The sequence below is a fragment of the Acomys minous genome, assembly GCF_964271855.1.
Source record: "Acomys minous genome assembly, chromosome: 19".
Classification (NCBI taxonomy): Eukaryota; Metazoa; Chordata; class Mammalia; order Rodentia; family Muridae; genus Acomys; species Acomys minous.
Window position 1 is genome coordinate 33,002,634 of NC_140499.1, and position 19,423 is coordinate 33,022,056.

General features: G+C 40.3%; 1 long non-coding RNA gene across 2 annotated transcripts in view; it reads left to right on the forward strand.

The window, feature by feature from the left end:
• Positions 1-18,990, forward strand: part of LOC311590119 — a 35,063-nt gene extending 16,073 nt beyond the window's left edge. The window contains exons 1-5 of one of the 2 annotated variants that reach the window (XR_014776773.1): positions 6,241-6,365; positions 6,800-6,896; positions 7,611-7,702; positions 8,061-8,157; positions 18,042-18,990. This is a non-coding gene — a long non-coding RNA (uncharacterized lncRNA). Of the gene's footprint in view, positions 1-6,240; positions 6,366-6,799; positions 6,897-7,610; positions 7,703-8,060; positions 8,158-18,041 lie in introns of those variants that run through there. The other variant, XR_014776772.1, reaches the window with a different exon arrangement.
• The last annotated feature ends 433 nt before the right edge of the window (positions 18,991-19,423 follow it).

Consider the following 19,423-nt stretch of genomic DNA (forward strand, 5'->3'; position numbering starts at 1 on the left):
TAACGTCTTCATTTCATAAGGAAGAAAACTGATAAGGTAGCCATCATCGACTGTGATCTGTTTTGTTTTTGTTTTGTTGCATTTGGACCTGGATGAAATCCTTCCCGATTCAGAGATACAGCCACAATCAGTTAGATTGTTAAATTGCCATTGGTTTCTGCAGATTGGACTTTTCAAATGAGGCAGAAAGTCAGTAGAAGAAAAGTTGGAGCAACATGTCCCCAGTGAGTTGGTTTTTGTGCTGCACACAGAAAATTAAAAGTTGAGTGAATCTCCTAGTGAAGAAATAGCACGCTGGGTCGAATTAATACAACGTGGTGAGTATGTATGAGTCATGCTATTGAGTTTCATAGTGACCTGCAGGGAATAAAGAGGCGATTGCTAATGTTGACAGCACATAAGGACATGGTGGAAAATGTCCCAGAGTCAAGTCCTTTCATATTAAATAGCCGATAACCAGGTTGTGCCCATTTGTTGCTTGCTTTGAGACAAGATTTCACTATGTTAGGGTCAAAGGCTGGGCCTTGGCCGACCTATGAAGCTATCCCAGCAATCTGTCTTAAATAGGTCAATTAAAGATAAAACTTCAGCTAGAGGGATGGCTCAGTCATCGACATGATTGCCTTGCAGGCCCTGAGTTCAACCCCCAGAATGTGTGTGAAACTATGGGGCTGGTGGTGTGTTTGCAGCCACAATACTGGGGAAGCACGGGCGAGATTATCCCTGGGGCTCATTAGGTCAGTCTGACCTAATGGGTGAGCGCCAGGCCAATGAGAGATGCTGTCTCACAGGAGGTAGACAGTGTTCTTCAGGATGACACTTGAGGTTGTTCTTTGAATTACACATTGTCCTGTTGCTTACACACACACACACACACACACACACACACACACACACACACACACACACGTACAAGAAGCAAAAAAGAGATACAGATAATAGTTTTATTACTATTTACCCACATTGTTTTTAAATTATTATAATGTATTAATCTTATATCCCAATTATTATCCCCTCACTTGTATCTTCCCATTCCCACCCTCCCTCCTTCCCTCTTCTGCCCTATTCCCCTCCCCTAGACCTCTTATGGGGGGGTCCTCCTCCACTGTCTGACCACAGCCTGTATCCCCTTCCTCAGGAGCGACTGGACTGAGTAATTTTTTTAGTCTAGATTGAGTTTCACACATGAATGAACTATTAGGAAGTTGAATGAATCGTTTTCAGTAAAAGCATGTGGTTATTCAACTGGACAAATGTGCACTTCAAACATACCCAGCATGAATTCCAGGGAAACTGACTGACAATTGTTTTATTTGAAATAACCAGAAAGAGGAAAAATGTATTCATGGACATAAAAAAGAATTAATGATAAGTCTTGGCTTTCTATCTTTAGAGGTTTCTTTTCAACCCACAATCAGTTTTGATTAATGGAATATATAGAGAGGATTAGATTCCTTTCCCTGTGTGAATGCCTGTGTATTCATATATGTAACCAAATTAAGCAACAGTTTTGAGTGATCGTCCTCTTTGGTTGTGTATTTCTTTCCTCTTCTTAAAAGTAGAATCCTTGCTCATTAAAAGGAAGTTACAGTTTTTACTTCTTGTATGCCAACTACTTTTCTTGCATGGATTGATGAATGAGAATCCTATATTATCACCATTTTTTTTCATTCATTCATTCACTTGGTCCCTGCTGACTGAGAAACTTTGTGTAAAGTTAGTGATTTTCTTCAATGAGAAATTAAAGTTAAAAATATCACTTCTTGTCTCATCTCTTCTGGGGAGAATAAAATGTAAAATATTTATATATAAAAAAACCATGAAAAATATACGATGGGGAATTTGTGTGTGTGTGTGCGTGTATTAGGAGCATCAAAAAGTATTCAGAAAAATCTTTATAAATATAAACAAATGACACCAGGCTATATAATGGTGGGATAGACTATATTAATGTCTTTCAACCAAGATCAAATCAAAGTTTGTGTATGGTATTATTGTTAATATTAAATATATCATGGACTTTTAGTTTCTGTTTTAATCCAGGCCTCTACATTTCTTTTTAACATTTAGAGCTTTACTACTTGGGATATTTAGGATAACACAGTGAAGTCCCAAATTTTACCGAAGTGTTTTACTGATTTCTTCATTTTTTTTGGCATTTCCCTTAATCCTCAATGTTATTAGAAACAAACAAATGAAAAAACAATGAAGCTAGCAAGCTACCAGAGAAATTTGTAATTCATAGCACACATTTTCTTTGGATAGTCTTGAATTCCACAATTTAAAACTGAGAACATAGGCCCAGAGGGAACTAGAAAAGTATTAATCAAAGGACGATGGAAGATTGGCTTTCAGGTCCAGGATTTCAAGACTTTGCAGTGAAAAGGGAGAAATGGGCTGCCTTATACATCCAGACTTAATGGGAGAGGCCAATGACATGCAGTCAATTTTACTTTAAAAAAACCAAAAACTTTCTGTGTGTCATTTAATGCCTTAACTTTATTTTTCTTGGAAATATGAGTCACTTTGGGTGAATTTCTGATTTGAAAGGATGCCACATTTTAGCCCACCTATGGGGAAGCCAGGCCCTTGTGGTGTGAAGCAAGCCCTTTCTGACCAGGAGACCACTAGCTGCACTACGGATGAGCGGGGGACAGAAAACCAGCAGGCTGGGAGAGGTGCTGCTTGCCCTGTGTTGTTAGTGTGGGCTGAGGGTCCTGACATTGCCAGCTGTTTCTGCCTGCATCCACTTTGATTAAAAGTTCCTTGTTAGAGGCAATTTTTTTCTAGCTGAATCAGCTAATGTGTTGTTGTTGTTGTTGTTGTTGTTGTTGTTGTTGTTTTTGAATTTGAACTCTCTGCAAGTAAGCATGGCTGTGACATTGAGAGAAGGTTGTACTTGTGGGTCACCTCTGACTCCCTTCTTCTCTCTTAAGATATGCCTTTAGGGGATGGGTGATGGCTCCGCTGTTCCAAATACTTAAGGCTCTTGCCCAAGACTTAGGTTCAGTTCCCAGCACCCACATGGCATCTTACAATCATCAATAATTCCAGTTCCAAAGAATCTGATGCCCTCCTCTGACCTCATATACTGCATATATGTGGTGCACATATATACACGAAGGTAAAACATTCATACACGCAAAACATAAAATAAATAAATCTTAAAAAAAAATTCCCACCTTCTGCCACAATTCTATGAACGTTCTCTTCTGTCTGCTGCCTGTGGTGATTTCTGCCTCTGGTTGAGGATGAACCTGTAGTCAGTCGTGATGTTCTGATAAAGATGGAGATATTCTCTTTACTACAGGTGAACCTGGACTGCACAGTGAAGCATGGTTCTGCAGTCTGGACCACTCAGGCCTGGCTCATGAACTCACCTGAAAGGCTGCATGTACCTTTCAGTGTGCAGCCCTAGAAATTGCAACTGGTGACACTCCTTGGGCAAGATGTAGGCATCTCCTGTCCTGTCATTATCCTTCACAAAAGACTTGGAACTCTGATTTCTAACAGTCAGGAGCCACCTTTTCTTTTCTTGTCAGGATCTGGCCCTAAACTTTCAACCTCCGAGAGCTGAGATTTCAGCTGAGTGGCACTGTGTCTGACCTGATGCGTGTTCTCCTGTAACTTTTATTCACTTGTTTTCAGATGTTGTCTGGGAGACATACTGCCTCCTTCTGCTAAGTTAGGCCTAGTCCTGGAAGCTTCCAGCCTCTGTACAATCTAACCAAGGCCTAGAATGTTTTCAGCCTCTGAAAATTACTGCTTAATAAGCTCACCCTTTCTTGTTCTTACTGAGCTCTGGGCTGGCTGCTTCTACTCAGTGGTTCTGGCTCAAATTCCTCTCCCAACTGGCCTATTCAATCTGGTGTTTCTCGCGGCCTCTGAATTGCTCTGCTTGGCCTCAAACTAACTCCAGTCATCTTCTCTAATCTCTTGGCTCCTTCTCATTCTCTGGCTCATTCAGTCTTCACCTGAGTTCTCTCTCTGAAGCCTGTCTCTCCATTACTGTTCTGGTAAAACTGTCTCCTTTCTCCTCATTCTCAGTAGCTTAAGTAGCTTCTCTTTCCTCTCTGATCTTATGAGAGTTGGGCATATCCTATTCTGCCAAATCTTTCTCTGATTCATCACATTTTCTGCCATTCAATTAAACATCACTTTCAAACATGGGTGCTTCCTTCTACAAACTAACTTTACCTTCATTGTTTGGGATTAAAGGCATGTACCACCACATCTGGACCTAAGCTTTTCTCTACCTGAATTTGCTCTATACCACGCTGGCCTTGAACAAAGATCTACTTGCCTCTGTCTCCGGGATTAAAGGTGTGTTTGTACTTCAGCTGGATCCCACAGACCTAGAAGGTCTTTGGATGTGATCTTTTGCCAGAGTAGCCATGTCTGAATTAAAATTCCCCTGCATTCTTAACCAATTCATGTGGAAGGAAGGCGGTGAGCTCATCTTGGCATAGGTCTACTCCACAGAAGGCAAGGCTGGACAGCTTTGAGGGCTTTCCTCATATCTTTAATTGCATCATTCTCTTCTCTGGAATGCTAAAAGTAAGTAGGTGGGTGGTGTCAGGGCAGAGAGGAGGGTCAAATCTTTCTCCCAACACTTCTTTTGATTTTATGGTGGGAAGCACAAAGGAAATAAAAATAAAGACCATTTCTCTATCACTCTCTCCAACCATTCTAACAGATTTTATTATTACCTTCTAGAAAAAAAACCAGATGCTTGTAGAAATAGGGCCAAAGACCCTTCCAATTTGATTTCCTCATCCATGTTCATAATTTATGGAGTGAAATCCAAAGTTCTTGTTACCTTGCCATGACACTCAAGGCCCTTTCGATCAAGTGTGTGGTGGCGTGTTCAGTCACGTTGCTCTTGATGCTCTTTGCTAAATCATTGCTTCAGGCTCATTGAGATCCTGGCAGTTACTCAGACATTCATCTGTGGGGTACCTGTTATCATCATTTTCAGTGTTTCATTCTAAAAAAAAAACTTCATTCATTACCTGGATAAATATAATAGGGTCTTTACAATTCATCTTGGACAAGATTAGCTCTTGGTGGACACCTTCGCTGAGTGATTGATCCATGTACATCCTGCTGGTGGGTTCAGTTTATCGCAATATTTCTTTTAGAATTTCATGCTTGTCTGCTAAGATGGCAAATCCATCCTTTATCTCTACATGTAGTGCCCAGCGTGTAGTACTCAACTGACAAACACTGTTGGAGCTTCTTACACTGCTTCCTTCCTTCCTGTCATAGCCATGGCAGTTGTGGAACGCTGAATGTTTAGCAGAATGATTGACTTCCTTGTGATAGAGGTAGACTTGAGAGTATAGAAATATTGGCAATATTTTTAGTGATACTGACAGAATGTGTTTCTCACTAAACATTTTTTGTTTTTCTGTTATCACCATTCTTTTGAAATACAAGTAAGCAGATTTTAATAAACTTTTCCTAGTATTTGTGAAATAGTCCCCAAAGAGTAAAAAAGAAATGTTTCATGATTCAAATTCTGGAATATCATTTTTTAATCATTTCTAAGTGCTCATAAAGAGAGATATTTTCTCTAGCCCAAGCAATTTAGATCATGTTATTAGGAGTTAAACATTTATACTTAGTTACATGTTGAAACAAATATTAAAAATAAAAGCAAGCTCTTATAGGATACAGACCATATTATGTTAATGGCTTTGAACAGCACCCTGAAACATTTATGGACTATATGCTAAATATTTAATAAAAAATACACAGTCTGTGAGAATTAGATATCAGAGACTTAATTTGTTAAAATTAGGCTAATGTAGAAAGGGACCATTTGTTTAGGTTTTTAACTTACCTTTAAATCTACTGGACAGAATTTTCAAAATGTTTTTAGGTATAAATTTATTTCTTGTTTATCTCTGTGCTCAAATTTGTTCAATCTGGGAAGAATATTTGAGTGGGGTGTATGACTACTTGGGGACTGAAAATGTGGTGTGAATTATAAAGATTGGATTCTTAATCACAATAAAACCTTCACTGCTGGACAATTTTTCCTAGCTCATGAAAGCCTTACGTTCACAGGAAAGTATCTTTATTCATTTAACCTTAAATACATACACATTTGACATCTATTTTATCATGGCTATCTTGCGCATGAGAAAAACCTTCGCTATTTGCATGCCTATGTACAGATGTTTACATATGCCATAACTTTATAGCCTGTTTTGGGAATGGCTTGAATACTAGGCTGGAGATATGCATGGACATATGTTTTTGTTATGGTTCATGGATTCTTCTTTTATTTGCTACTTGTCTCCCACTCTGACAAGAGGAACTCAAAGGAGAAAGGATTTGTTTCAGCTCATAGTTCAAAGGTAGGGCCATCTTTGTGGAGAGTGATGGCAGCAGGAGCCTGAAGCAGCTGGTCACAGTGTGTCTGCAAGTCAGAAACTAGAGGACCACGAATGCTTGTGCTCGGCTCATTTACTTCCCACGGAGTGGTACAGCCCACGGCACACAGATCTCCTTTCTCCTTCTTGATCTGTTGTCTTCAAGGACCATCTAAGGGGCCCTCTGTTCCCTGTGAGGTTTTTCTTTGGTCTAGCTCTCAGTGCTCTTTTCTTGCCTTGTTTCCTGTTCTCTATCTGCACTCCCCGAGCACGTCACAGGAAATCAGTCTACCTAGTGCACATTTTGGACCCTGAAAAGCTCCTTTTTGTGAAATGACCTTTTAGATGAGATAGGCTGCCTGGTGGGATGGGAGTTTCCATCACTCCCAGTGAGGCTCAAATGGAAATCTTCATCTTAGGCTTTCTCTGTTCTTCTGGGGCGGGGACAAAACCAGAGCATTTCCTGAGATGCCCATCAGAAGCAAGTGTGTATATTACAGCCCAGACAATGATGTGGTAAGTAAAATGTATAGCCCATTACATAGTGCTGGTAACTGTGGAGAAAAACGGCAGGAGGTCAAAGGTTTGGTAGCTTTTGTTAGAGGGTGAAGCAGAGGTTTAGCCTTACTGAGGAAGGAGGTGAGAGGGAAATTCTCCTCAGAGAAAAATGTTTAAAGCCGGGCATGGTGGCTCACACCTTTAATCCCAGCACTCGGGAGGCAGAGGCAGGTGGATCGCTGTGAGTTTGAGGCCAGCCTGGTCTACAAAGCGAGTCCAGGACAGCTAAGAATACACAAAGAAATCCTGTCTCGAAAAACCAAAAAAAAAAAAAAGCAGAGAACAGTGGTGAAAAAGGCCCAGAGTAAAGTCTGTACACAGCAGTATATTCAAGAAACAGCTTCACATGGCTATAGAAGGTTGATCCAAGAAACACAAATAAGACACCAAGGAGGTCAGAGAGCCAACAGATGTAAGATCCCAGGAGGCAGAGGCCTTTGCACTTCCCATATTCTCAGCCACAGTATGATCCTAACAGTTTTCGATGATGCTGCTTCTTTAGATCCACTCTTGGGAAATTGTTGGACTTCTGTTTTCTGTGCTTGTCAAGTGGAATTGGGGGAAAGTGTGTTATAGCCACAGAAATGACGCAATGTGATTAACATCTTAATGGAATCAATATGGCTCCTGTACTAAGAAGGGAATGAAAAATAATTTCTGTTTTACCCACAGAAACGTAAAGTAATATTATCGATGACGCAGGTACAGGTGAAAAGATGCCGGAGGAGAAGATAGAAGGAGGATGGAGATCAAGGACCAGGATGGTAATTGGGATTTAATGAGCTCCAGGTTGTGACTATGAGAGTGAGTGGTGGAAGTCGAATAAGACACATCAGGGAGATAGGCCTCTGGGTTGTGCCTGTGAGGGTTATGTTCGTTGCATTAATTGAGGTGGGAAGACTTGTCCACTGTGGGTAGCACCATTCCCTGGCTGGAACCTTAGACTGTATAAGTGCAAAGGAGATCTGATGAGCAGCAGCATGCGTTCATATGTACATGTTTCTTGATTGTAGTTATGATAGAGCCAACTGCTTCACGTCCCTGCTGCTCTGATTTCCTTACTATGTTGGACTTTACCTTGAACTGTGAGCTAAAAAAAAAAAAAACCCTTTCTCCTCTAAGTTGCTTTACTACAGGACCAGAGAAAGAAGCTAAGTTAGTGATGGCCTCATTACCATCTCTGAAAGACGAGTAATTTGTGATCTGTGGTTGCAATCTGGTAAGCTTATTTTAGTTTATTATTTAGTTTGTTATTATGGAACATTTTCAATTGATTTGAAAAGTCTCTGGGTTACAGTGAGAATAATGAAATGTTGTACTTTAACTGTTGTCTACGTAGCCTTTTTCTCTCTGCTATGTCAGTTGGTCACCTTCCCACCTGAAATCTAGGCCATGCTCACTCTTGAAGGAATTGTCTGCACATGTTAGTAGAGAACACATTTTATTCTTCTGACATGACTCATACGGACTGGAAGATGAAAGGATGAGAAACTTCAGACTAAATGTGGTTTTAAATGTTATTCATTATAAATTCTTTGGAAAATCACTCTATTCATTAAATAGAAATGATTTTCTAGTCATCCAGTAAACAAATTCCTTACCAGGCAGGAAGGAACAATCTATGTTTAATTCTGAAGAACTCATTCTGGCTGTCTCTAGAGAGAACTCAGAAAGATTATGGAAGTGGAACAAACTCAAGTGTGGTTGGAAACCAGAGTGGGTAGTGGAGACCAGTGTCCAAGCATCTGGATAAATGGATCCAGAAGATGAGAGACACTATAATTTAATAATTCTACCAGATGACGGGAGGCCAGTTGAAAGGGAAAGGATCCATTTATTAACTAACTTCTCTGTGATGAAAATTGCTGTGCTGATTTTAGAGAGAGAGAAAGGTACCAGGGTTGAAGCTTTCCCAGGGTGGTTTATAGCTAGTGCAGGGGAAATGGCTGACACTTGTATGTATGCAGACAGCACTAGTTGACACAGAGGGTGTAATGTAAAAGGGAGGGAACACGAAATTGGTAAAGGATGGGGAAGGTTTGGAAGGAATTGTAGGATAGTAGATTTGATATAAATGTGCTATATACATGTATGGAATTATTAATGAACAATAAAAAAGAAAAAATTATGCAGATCATCCAGAAGTGATACTAGCAGGAGCCAATGATATGCAGTCTTGGCTTAAAGTCAATACAATATGTTTATAAGTAGTAAATATTTCATTAACTGGAAAATTCATTACTAAATTACCAACCATTCATATTTAGTTACTAAATGCTGAGGGCATCATTACCCATGGTGCTCCAGTCCTTCCTCCATATGCCCTGTATCTCATTCTAACTCTCATTAGCCACAGAGTTCAGGTTCATTACCAACTCATCTTGGGTTGAATGTGCTAGTTGCCTCAAGAGTCGGCGAAAATGATGTAACAACTGTATTGGAATCAACCACTTTGCTTCAACATGTTTGTGAACCTGACAGTGTCCATCTTTGCTTTACTGTGTGGGAAGATTTAACTGTGAAGCACAAACACTAAATTACCTTTTAAATACAGTAAAAATGAGCTGAACTAAATTCTAGGTTATTGTGCTTTGTTTTAGGCTTGAGGTTACATTAATAAATTAAACTTTCTTCTTGAGTGAAGCACTCTATAAGCTTTCGACCATCGTGGTCATTTTCATAGTATTATTTCAATTACTGTTTCCAAAGCAAGCCAAACTGAAAAGGATCAAAGTTACATATAAAAAAAAAGCAAGCACAAAAATACATTCTGAGTTACATTGTGGTGTCTGGCATATTGGATTATGCAATGATTTTTCTTTGGGAATGTTTGAAATTTTGTCTTGGATATAAAAGTATATATGCAGACTAAATATTCATTAATATGTTTTACAGTGGAAAATATGTCAAATGTACTTAAATGATTATACAACTTGCATAAGTCTCTCAACTTCTCTTGAGATGATTTCTTGCCAGAGGGGGAAAAATTAAGTCAGAAATTCAGATTTCTTTAAATGCTTTGAGTTGTTGATACTTGGCTTTTGGTTCTGACAGAGATTTTCGAGTTTAAAGTGGTATTTTAGATGTTTCAAAATATGGTGAAATTAGGTTAATGTTAAGATGCTTTTGTGTGATTGCTCTAAGTAGAAGTGATCAAAAAGATTTAATGAGCATGGTGCCTTGTTAACCAACTTGCTTTTGTTGATTGCTTGTTCTCCAAGTGTGGTGGCTCGGATGGTAGGCCCTTCATATTCTCAGGCATTTGAATCCTCTGTCCCTGGTTGGTGACACCAATTGCAGAGGCTTAGGGGATGTGGCCTTGATGCAGGAAGCATGCCACTGGGAGTGGGTAACAGCAGCTTAAAGACTTGTGCCGTCCAAATTCACCCTGCTTCATGATTAGGATTTGCCATGTGAACTGTCAGCTGCAGCTTTGGCCACCGTGTCTGCTACCTGTTGCTGCACTGTCCATGCCAGCATTGGTCCTAACCTCCTGGAAGAGTAAGCCCCAAACAAACCCTTCTTTCTCTAACTTATCTTGGTCTTGGTGTTTATTAGTCACAGAAAGCAGCAACCACACCAAGCCTTGTTCATTTCCCTGCATCGGAATCCCGTAGCTGTCTCTGCCACTATCAGCCTGATTTCCCCAGAGAAGAAGAATCAAATGCTCAGTCAATACCAAGGCATGATGTACATGTAACCTCAGAGTTACACATAGAATCCTCTTGTCTCACAGGGGAAACATCACTGCTCATTTAGATCACTTCTCTATCAGTCCTGATTATCCTCCTGACACCCAAGTTCCTTTCTTGGGAGCATTTGGCTCCTGATGGGGTGCAAGTGGCTTCTGTGCAGGCAAAGGAAAGTCCCCTTCTCTGCACTAGCGGGATAGGGAATCACTTTCTGTGGTTTTTCAGAACATTGTCTTTGTAAAAGTGGACAGAATGGAGACAGCAGTATATTTTAAAAGCCACCAGTAAGATAATGTATTAGAAACCATGAGGACCTTTGTCAGATGTGGGGTTGGTGAAGATCTTTTCCCAGTCTGTAGACTGTCGCTTTGTACTCTTTACGGTGTCATCTGCCTTACAGAAGCTTTTCAGCCTCATGAGGTCCCATTTATTAATTGTTGACATTAATGCCTGGGCTGTTGGTGTTCTGTTCAGGAAGTTGTCTCCTGTGCCAATATGTTCCAGGCTCTTCCCCACTTTTTCTTCTAAGTGATTTAGTGTCTCTGGTTTTATGTTGAGGTCTTTAATCCACTTGGATTTGAGTTTTGTACAAGGTGACAAATATGGGTCCAGTTGCATTTTTTTACACATAGACATCCAGTTAGACCAGCACCATTTGTTGAAGATGCTATCCCTTTTCCATCGAATGGATTTGGCTTCTTTGTCAAAAATCAAATGACCATATGTGTGTGGATTCATATCTGGGTCTTCGATTCGATTCCACTGATCAACCAGCCTGTTGCTGTGCCAGTACCATGCAGTTTTAATTACTATTGCTTTATAGTACAGTTTGAGATCAGGTATGGAGACTCCTCCAGAGCACCTTTTATTGTACAGGATTGTTTTAGCCATTCTGGGTTTTTTGTTTTTCCATATGAAGTTCAGAATTGAACTTTCAATGTCTTTAAAAAATTGTGTAGGTATTTTGATAGGGATTGCATTGAATCTGTAGATTGCTTTTGGTAGGATGGCCATTTTTATTATGTTAATTCTCCCTATCCATGAGCAAGGTAGATCCTTCCATCTTCTCATGTCATCTTCAATCTCTTTCTTTAGGGTTTTGAAATTTTTTTCAAACAGGTCCTTCACTTGTTTAGTGAGAGTAACTCCTAAGTACTTTATATTACTTGTGGCTAATGAGAAGGGTGTAGTTTTCCTAATTTCTTCCTCTGCAAGCTTGTCATTTGTGTATAGGAAGGCTACAGTCTAATATCCAAAATATATAAAGAACTCAAGAAATTAAATACCACCAAACCAAATAACCCAATCGAGAAATGGGGCATGGAACTAAACAGAGAATTCTCAACAGAGGAATATCAAATGGCTGAGAAACACTTAAAGAAATGCTCAACCTCCTTAATCATCAGGGAAATGCAAGTCAAAACAACGCTGAGATTCCATCTTACACCCATCAGAATGGCTAAGATCAAAAATTCAAGCGACACCACATGCTGGCGGGGATGTGGGGAGAGAGGAACACTCCTTCATTGCTGGTGGGAATGCAAACTAGTACAACCACTTTGGAAATCTATCTGGTGCTATCTCAGAAAAATGGGAATAGGGCTTCCTCAAGACCCAGCTATTCCACTCCTTGGAATATACCCAGAAGATGCTCCAGCACACAGCAAGAAAATTTGCTCAACCATGTTCATAGCAGCCTTATTCATAATAGCCAGAACATGGAAACAGCCTAAGTGTCCCTCAATAGAAGAATGGATAAAGAAACTGTGGTACATATACACTATGGAATACTATTCAGCTATTAAAAACAAGGAATTCCCAAAATTTGTGGATAAATGGATTGAGCTAGAAATGATCATAATGAGTGAGTTAACTCAGAAGCAGAAAGACTCAAATGGTATATATTCACTTATATCTGCATATTAGCCCAACGGGCATGTCCCACGAAAGCCTTCACTTACCAGGAAACAGAGACAGAGGAGAGGACATTCTAGTGGGACTCTAGATGTGAGATTCATGAGAGAAAGGCAAATTAGAAGGATCCAGAGGGTCCTAGGAGCCTACAAGTAGAACATTATGATAGGCAGATTTGGGCACAGGGGTCCCACTCAAACTAGGCACCAGACAAGGACAATACAGGCGGTAAACCTTAAACCCCTACCCAGATCTAGACAATGGACAGAACAGTCTCCACAGTAGAGTGGAGAGTGGGATATTACGTTCTCACACACTCTGGTGCCTCACCTCTGACCATGTCCCCTGGACGGGGAGACCTGATGGCACTCAGAGGAAGGACAGCAGGTTACCAAGAGGAGACTTGATACCCTATGATCATATAGAGGGGGAGGTAATCCCCCTCAGGAACAGTCATAGGGGAGGGGAATAAGGGGAAAATGGGAGGGAGGGAAGAATGGGAGGATTCAAGGGATGGGATAACCATTGAGATGTAACAAGAATAAATAAATTAAAAAAAAAAAAAAAGAAACCATGAGGACAAATACTGTTGGGAGAATCTTTTTATTAGTCTCTAAATAACATGGAGCAAGCAGCAGTGCAAGCCAACCCTACTTGGGACATGGTCCTGATCAAGAAAACAAGGTTAGGTGGACAGCCCTGTGTGTGTGTGTGTGTGTGTGTGTGTGTGTGTGTGTGTGTGTGTGTGTGTGTGTGTGTGTGTGTGTTCATGTACATGTGTGAACAAGTTCATGTGAATGTTGAAGGTTGATGTCAGGTGATCCACAGTCTCCACGCACCTTAAGTTTTTGAGACAGAGTCTCTCCTTGAAGCTGGAGTTCACTGATTTGGCAAGATTTGGTGTTGGGTAAGCACTTGGGATCTGTCTTGAGATCTTGGAATCTACCTGCTCCCAGCCCCAGGGTTGTGGATTCAGATCACTGTGCCAGGCTTTCTGTGATGCTGAGACTAGAACCCACATCCTCACAGTTGCATAGCAGACACATCACCCACTAAGCCGTCTCCCCAGTCCTATGCATTATAGCTTAATTCTAAGGAGATTTCAATTACTCTTTCTGAACTTGTGCCCCAAGTCATGTCTGTCCTCAGTAAGCTAAAACTAAAAGTGGAAAGCAGGAAAAGAGTATCTAATGTGCCACACTGGGAAGATGAGCAAAAGATCCAGTGAGCCTCCCAAGTCCATATTCTGGTTCTAAGAACAAAGTTTAAATACAGGACCAAGGATTTGTACATCTAAGTAGACCCAGTCTAGGTATAGTCCTGCCCACCATTGACCCATGCTTGTCTGGGCTTCAGTTTCATCCTGTAAGATGGTCTGACAACCTGTTAGAGCTGTGTGGAATCTCTTTCCAGAAGACAGGATTCCCTCTTGAGTTGGGGCCTTTTCTTTTCCCAGTGTAAGATTCTTGTGGGGGAATTGTTACTCCTTTGGAGTCCATTGTTTCAACAGTCTGATATGTTAGAGACCCAATTGTCTCTTTAGAATATTTTCATTTCTGCCAGGCCTGCTGCATTACCATCAAATTGCTACCATCAGTCTCAAGTGCTCTTCCAATAAGAGAAATCCTCACATGAGAGTCTAAATTGATAATGCCCTTAACTAGAGAAGCCACCCACCTCTGTTCCTATAAGAAGACGGACTCTAAAAAGAACTATGCTCCTTCCCCATCTTCGAGTCTGAGGCACTCTCTGTTGTCAGTTTTCCAGGGCCATGCTTCTGATAAAACACTAAACTGTTATTGTCAAAGAGAAGTGGTTATATGAGACGAAAAGCTTTGAATTCCTGCGTGCTACAAAACATCCTTTAAGTATCTTGACCTTTTCTCTCTGTTTTTTGTTGTCTCTTTGAGTGTTTGATGACATGATTTATGAGCTGCAGCCAGTGTTGTGACACAATTTGGTATGTATTTGGGTTCCAGGACTGCAGATAATCTGTCACCTAATTGGAATATTGTATATAATATCATTTTTATTAGAAGAAATGAAAACAGAAACCAGAACAAACTCCAAAAATTATGACTGTGTAAGATTTTATGCAGCGGAAACTTATGAAGTCTGTATTTTGACTGGAGACACTTTTTTCTTCTTTGCATCGTTATATAGGTTAGTGATTTGTATGCTGCTTCTATTTCAAGACAAACTGATGCCATCTTCATGGCTTTAGATAGCCCTGATCACGAAAGATCATCACAATTGGACTTGTTGGGTTTTGATATTTCCTCTTAGAAGGAGGGGGATGGCAAGGAGCATCAGACCCTCTCTTAAGTGTCCATCCAGCCAGCTCTCTCATATGCAGTTCTGCCCCAATTGCAGTGGTCTTGTGGTCCAGCAAAGGACTCGAGGATATAGATGGTGAGAGACTCTGGGAGGGGGCCCCATCTATGCAACCATGGGTTGGGGCATCATTCCTACTGGCTGAAAGTATTCTACTGTGGTTGCTTTTAGGCATCCTCTCCAGCCTGTAACCCTTCACTTACTGTGTAAGTAAACCTCATTGGTTTCCCAGGTAGACCTTAGTGCTATCATACCTTGATCTGTCCTAAGGACCTTGATTGGGAAGGCGTTATTTACATCGTTTCCAGGGAAATATTTTATCAATAGGTGCTGATTGTTGGTAATGATGATCCTGTCAATGAATGATTTGTGTATTTACAGAAGCCACAGAGTTACCATATACAATTCGCTTAGAGTGGTAGTGGTCAGTAGCTTGCACATATGCTATATAAGTGTGTATGTCTATTACATATTAATGTTCCAAGATGTACATGTGTTATAAATTAGGCCATACACATATGCCATAATTGTTCATATTTTTAAGAAACAGAGACTAATACTGCAGCTTGTAACCATAAGGAAATCAGTTGGTGGCACACATCACTTCCTTTGCCACCTGTTGTTCTGTTTCCCAGGAAGTGAGGAATGCTAAGAAATTATGTGAAGATGTAAGGGGGCAATTATCCTCTTAAGTTGTTAAAGTGAAGTCAAAAGGTTCCGCTGAAATAGGCAAAGGATAAAAAGCATGCAGCAGCTATCATGAAATCAGAAAATCAACTTGTCTTGTTCACATTGCCAAATCCCCTAGGCTTCTTCAGTAGCTCTGAAGCAACAGAACAAAACAAAAATACCAATGCTGTTTGCTTCCAACAATGTCAGTTACCCGTTGCTTCTGTCCCACTTTTCTGTGTCAAAGGGCCTTAGATTGTCCAAGGTCGTGTCTATACAAGGTGCACTGACAGCTCCCACAGACTCCACCGCTAAGTGTCCACTGAATGGACTGATAGCAGGACTGAGTGGTGGGTGGTAAGTGGGAGAGGTCTAGATGTTATTTAAATATCAGAACCTACTGCAAAAAAACTAGCATAAACATTTAAAGCCAACATATGATATATCATGATTTTCATCAATTAGAATTTTAAAATCAACTGAAGATTTTATAAAAATGAATTAAAGCACTCGTGATTGAGGTCCTATTAGGAACTGGACTCCTCAGAAAATTGGCCTTCTAAACCTGTGGGGACTAAATGATTGCAAACTGACTGCATTTGTGACTCTTGACTATTTATACAACTCTTTATACTCTATTTATGCAACTCTATTTATATAACTGGGGACATAAATGCAGCTTATTGCTGTGTCCTGGTGTGTTTCTTCTAATAATAGCAATATTGTTTCCTTGATGTATTCAATATGTTCGTCAGATATGATGTAGTCAGTTTGAATTGGCAGACATGTTTTAATAACTATGTTTGTTAGTAAACAATTTGAAGGGTGCAGATGCTAGAAGTCGGCCCTGTGAGGCAGATGGTATAGCTTTCATTTCCTGGTTTCTCAACATCAGAGACTTGAATGGAAGGCTCTTACTCTTGGTCTTTAGTGAGAGCCTGTGTCATGTCTGCTCTGCTTGCTTCTTTTTATTTTGTGTTTATTTTTTAAATAAGGGGTCTTCTCATTTTGTTCCCTCTTCTCACACTGTGTCCAATAACTTGATCCCATTGAGAGATAATATATCATGTTTCTCCCTGGAAATGGAAGGGATGGGACACAGAGTAAGCCCAGATATTTGAGAGTCCTGAGTTTTTCATTAGCTGGATTTAGCCCTGTCTCCCTCTAAGCTGAGTCTCAGTTGTAGTCCTTGTTATGTGGCAGCTACATTGTGCATTCTGGGCAGGTGGCTCCTCTAAGCCTGACCATCCCAGTAGAATTTCTTTCTTAATACCTGAACAGCATTACTTCTAGGGGATGGCTCTTACTGACCTGATGGGTGTTTTGGCAGCATTACTGCATGTGGGGCCATGGGATCCTGGGCAGAGTAGAACTGGGTCAGGCCAGGGGCTCCTGCTGGTGTGTGTGTGTGTGTGTGTGTGTGTGTGTGTGTGTGTGTGTGTGTGGTAGGGGGCTTTATATCTACCAAAATGTTGAGAAATGTGTGTGTAAAATAGGATGAAAATAAATATTTGTCCTTCCACTAGCTTATTGACAGTTATGCACAAATAAAAATAAGTTTGATACATCCTAGTGATAGTGCATAGATACCACAAACAAATCTCAGAATTACGTTGCTAACTTGTGCGTGCATGTGGGGGTGCAGGCCACAGTGTGGGGGTGGAACTCAGAGGACAACATGGCAAGAATAGGTTCTCTCTTCCCATCATGGGCTTCCTGGGGATCAAACTCAGGTCATGAGGTTTGGTGGCAAGTCCATTTATCCACTGAACCATCTTTCCAGCTCCAACAAACAACAAAATATATAAAGACAAGTATTGATTTATTACAAAATAACATCTCAGTTCTGGTTGTGTAACTTACTGCCCAAGAGAATAATATTTTTAAGCCTTTCCTTGCAAGTGTGCTTGGACAAGTGGCGTGGATTGCTACAGGAAAAATCTAAGATTAAAAATGCCAACAACAACTCTACTGTGATTTCTAGGAAGAAATTGTTCCTTAGTAGACCACCATCTATAAAGAACAAACTAATTTCATATATGATCATCTACATATTTTCAGAGAAATTATGTTAGGTATTTATTTATTCTAAAGACAAGTTCTCACTATGTGTATTAGCTTAGATTGGCTTCTAACCTGCAGCTCTTTTGCCTGAATCTTCTGTGTGTTGGGATCAGAGGTGTGCACTACCATGTTCAGCTGGAAATTTTGTTAGCAGATAGTTTTCAGACAGAAGGATACTCTAAATACTCTTCTGGAAGGAAGAATACTTTCAGAATGATTATCACCCTTATAGAGGTTTCTTATATTTTAAAAGATGATCATAGTTATAATCTCTTTCTGAGAGAGTGTGCGAACACAAGGAAAGCATCAGGTAGGGCACTAGATACTTAAGTATACCTTAGACATAGGATATGGCAGCTTTGAAATTTGTCATTTTAATATGATGCTTGTTTTAACTTTTGTTTTATGTTTCCTGTAACTTTTTGTCAAGGCAGGATATTTCCCATGAAAAGCCTGTCCTCAGCCATCATTAGGAAGATACTACAAACCAGAGCTCATGCTTCCCTGGAAAAGTCATTAACCCTTTGCAAGCCTGCCCTGATCCAAGGCAGAAAGTGTTTTTCTCAGAAAGCATGGGCCTGGCAACAAAGGGAGCTGCATTTTTGGAACTAAGATTTAGACAGTCTTTATTTTAAGCTATGTGCACAAGCAGCACTTGTTCTTGACTTACGCCTATAAGACGTGGCTGCTACAATTCCTTCCCATGGGGAGATGTAGCAGTGTCTATCCCGTCTCCTAAGGTCCCAACAACAAACTGAGGCATGATCCTGCTAAAGGTCACTCTAGGTAACTAATGAGTCTCCCTTACAGAGCATAGATGAGGGGTTCCTTATGTGAATAGGGATACTCTTCCCACAATAAGCTACTCGTACATAACCTTTATCCAGCAGAGACAGGGGCTTCTCCAGAGCTGCATAGATGGAGCCCCCTCTCCCAGTCTTTCCCAGTTTATAACTCCTCCCTGAGGCCACCATGCAATTAAGGAAGATTGTGTACAATCGGTGCTAGGGAGGCTAGCTACTCAAGTGTCTTGTCACCCTCCCCATCTCTCTAAGAGGGTGTATAATGAACAAGCTCAGCTAGGACAATCTTTTGCAAGGAGGTACACCTGAACTCTCCAAGATGATGATTTCCTGGATCTGCAAACAGTCATCCATGATAGACCTCTAGCTGCCACCTCAACGGACTTATTGAAGAATAAATTGATGCATTCATTTAAAAGATTTTTTTAATCTTTTTATGCTATTTATGCTGAATATAACCAAGAATTCATGATGGATAAGTGTGCTGTGAGTCTCATTCAACTTGTAGAACCCTGTACAGTATTGTTCTAAATGAAAGTACCCATGATTATAGAGTTTATGTATCTACATATTGTAATTATATGTTATATCTTATTAAAATGACCTAAAGGAATAAATGTCACATGCTCTCAGTGTGTGAAGAGTTGGTCCTGTGGATCAATTGAACGACATGGTGATCTTAGATACTGAGAAGTGCAGTGATGGGCTGAGGAGATCAATACAGGCACTAACACACGGTTGGGAGGAGGCTCAGATTGTGTTCTTTAATACAGTACAGCAACTACCTAACAACAGTGTATGATGAAGTTCAAGTGACCAGAAATGAAGATGAGAGGTTTTCTGACACATGGGAATGGTAAATGATTGAAAAGACAGTCCCATTACTGAATTATTCATATGCTATACATGCATTGACTCACCATTCTGTACCTATAAAGTGGTACAAATATTTTGCCACAATGAAAAAAATAAACCTAAACCAGATAAAAGAGTGAGGAACATCTGGGGA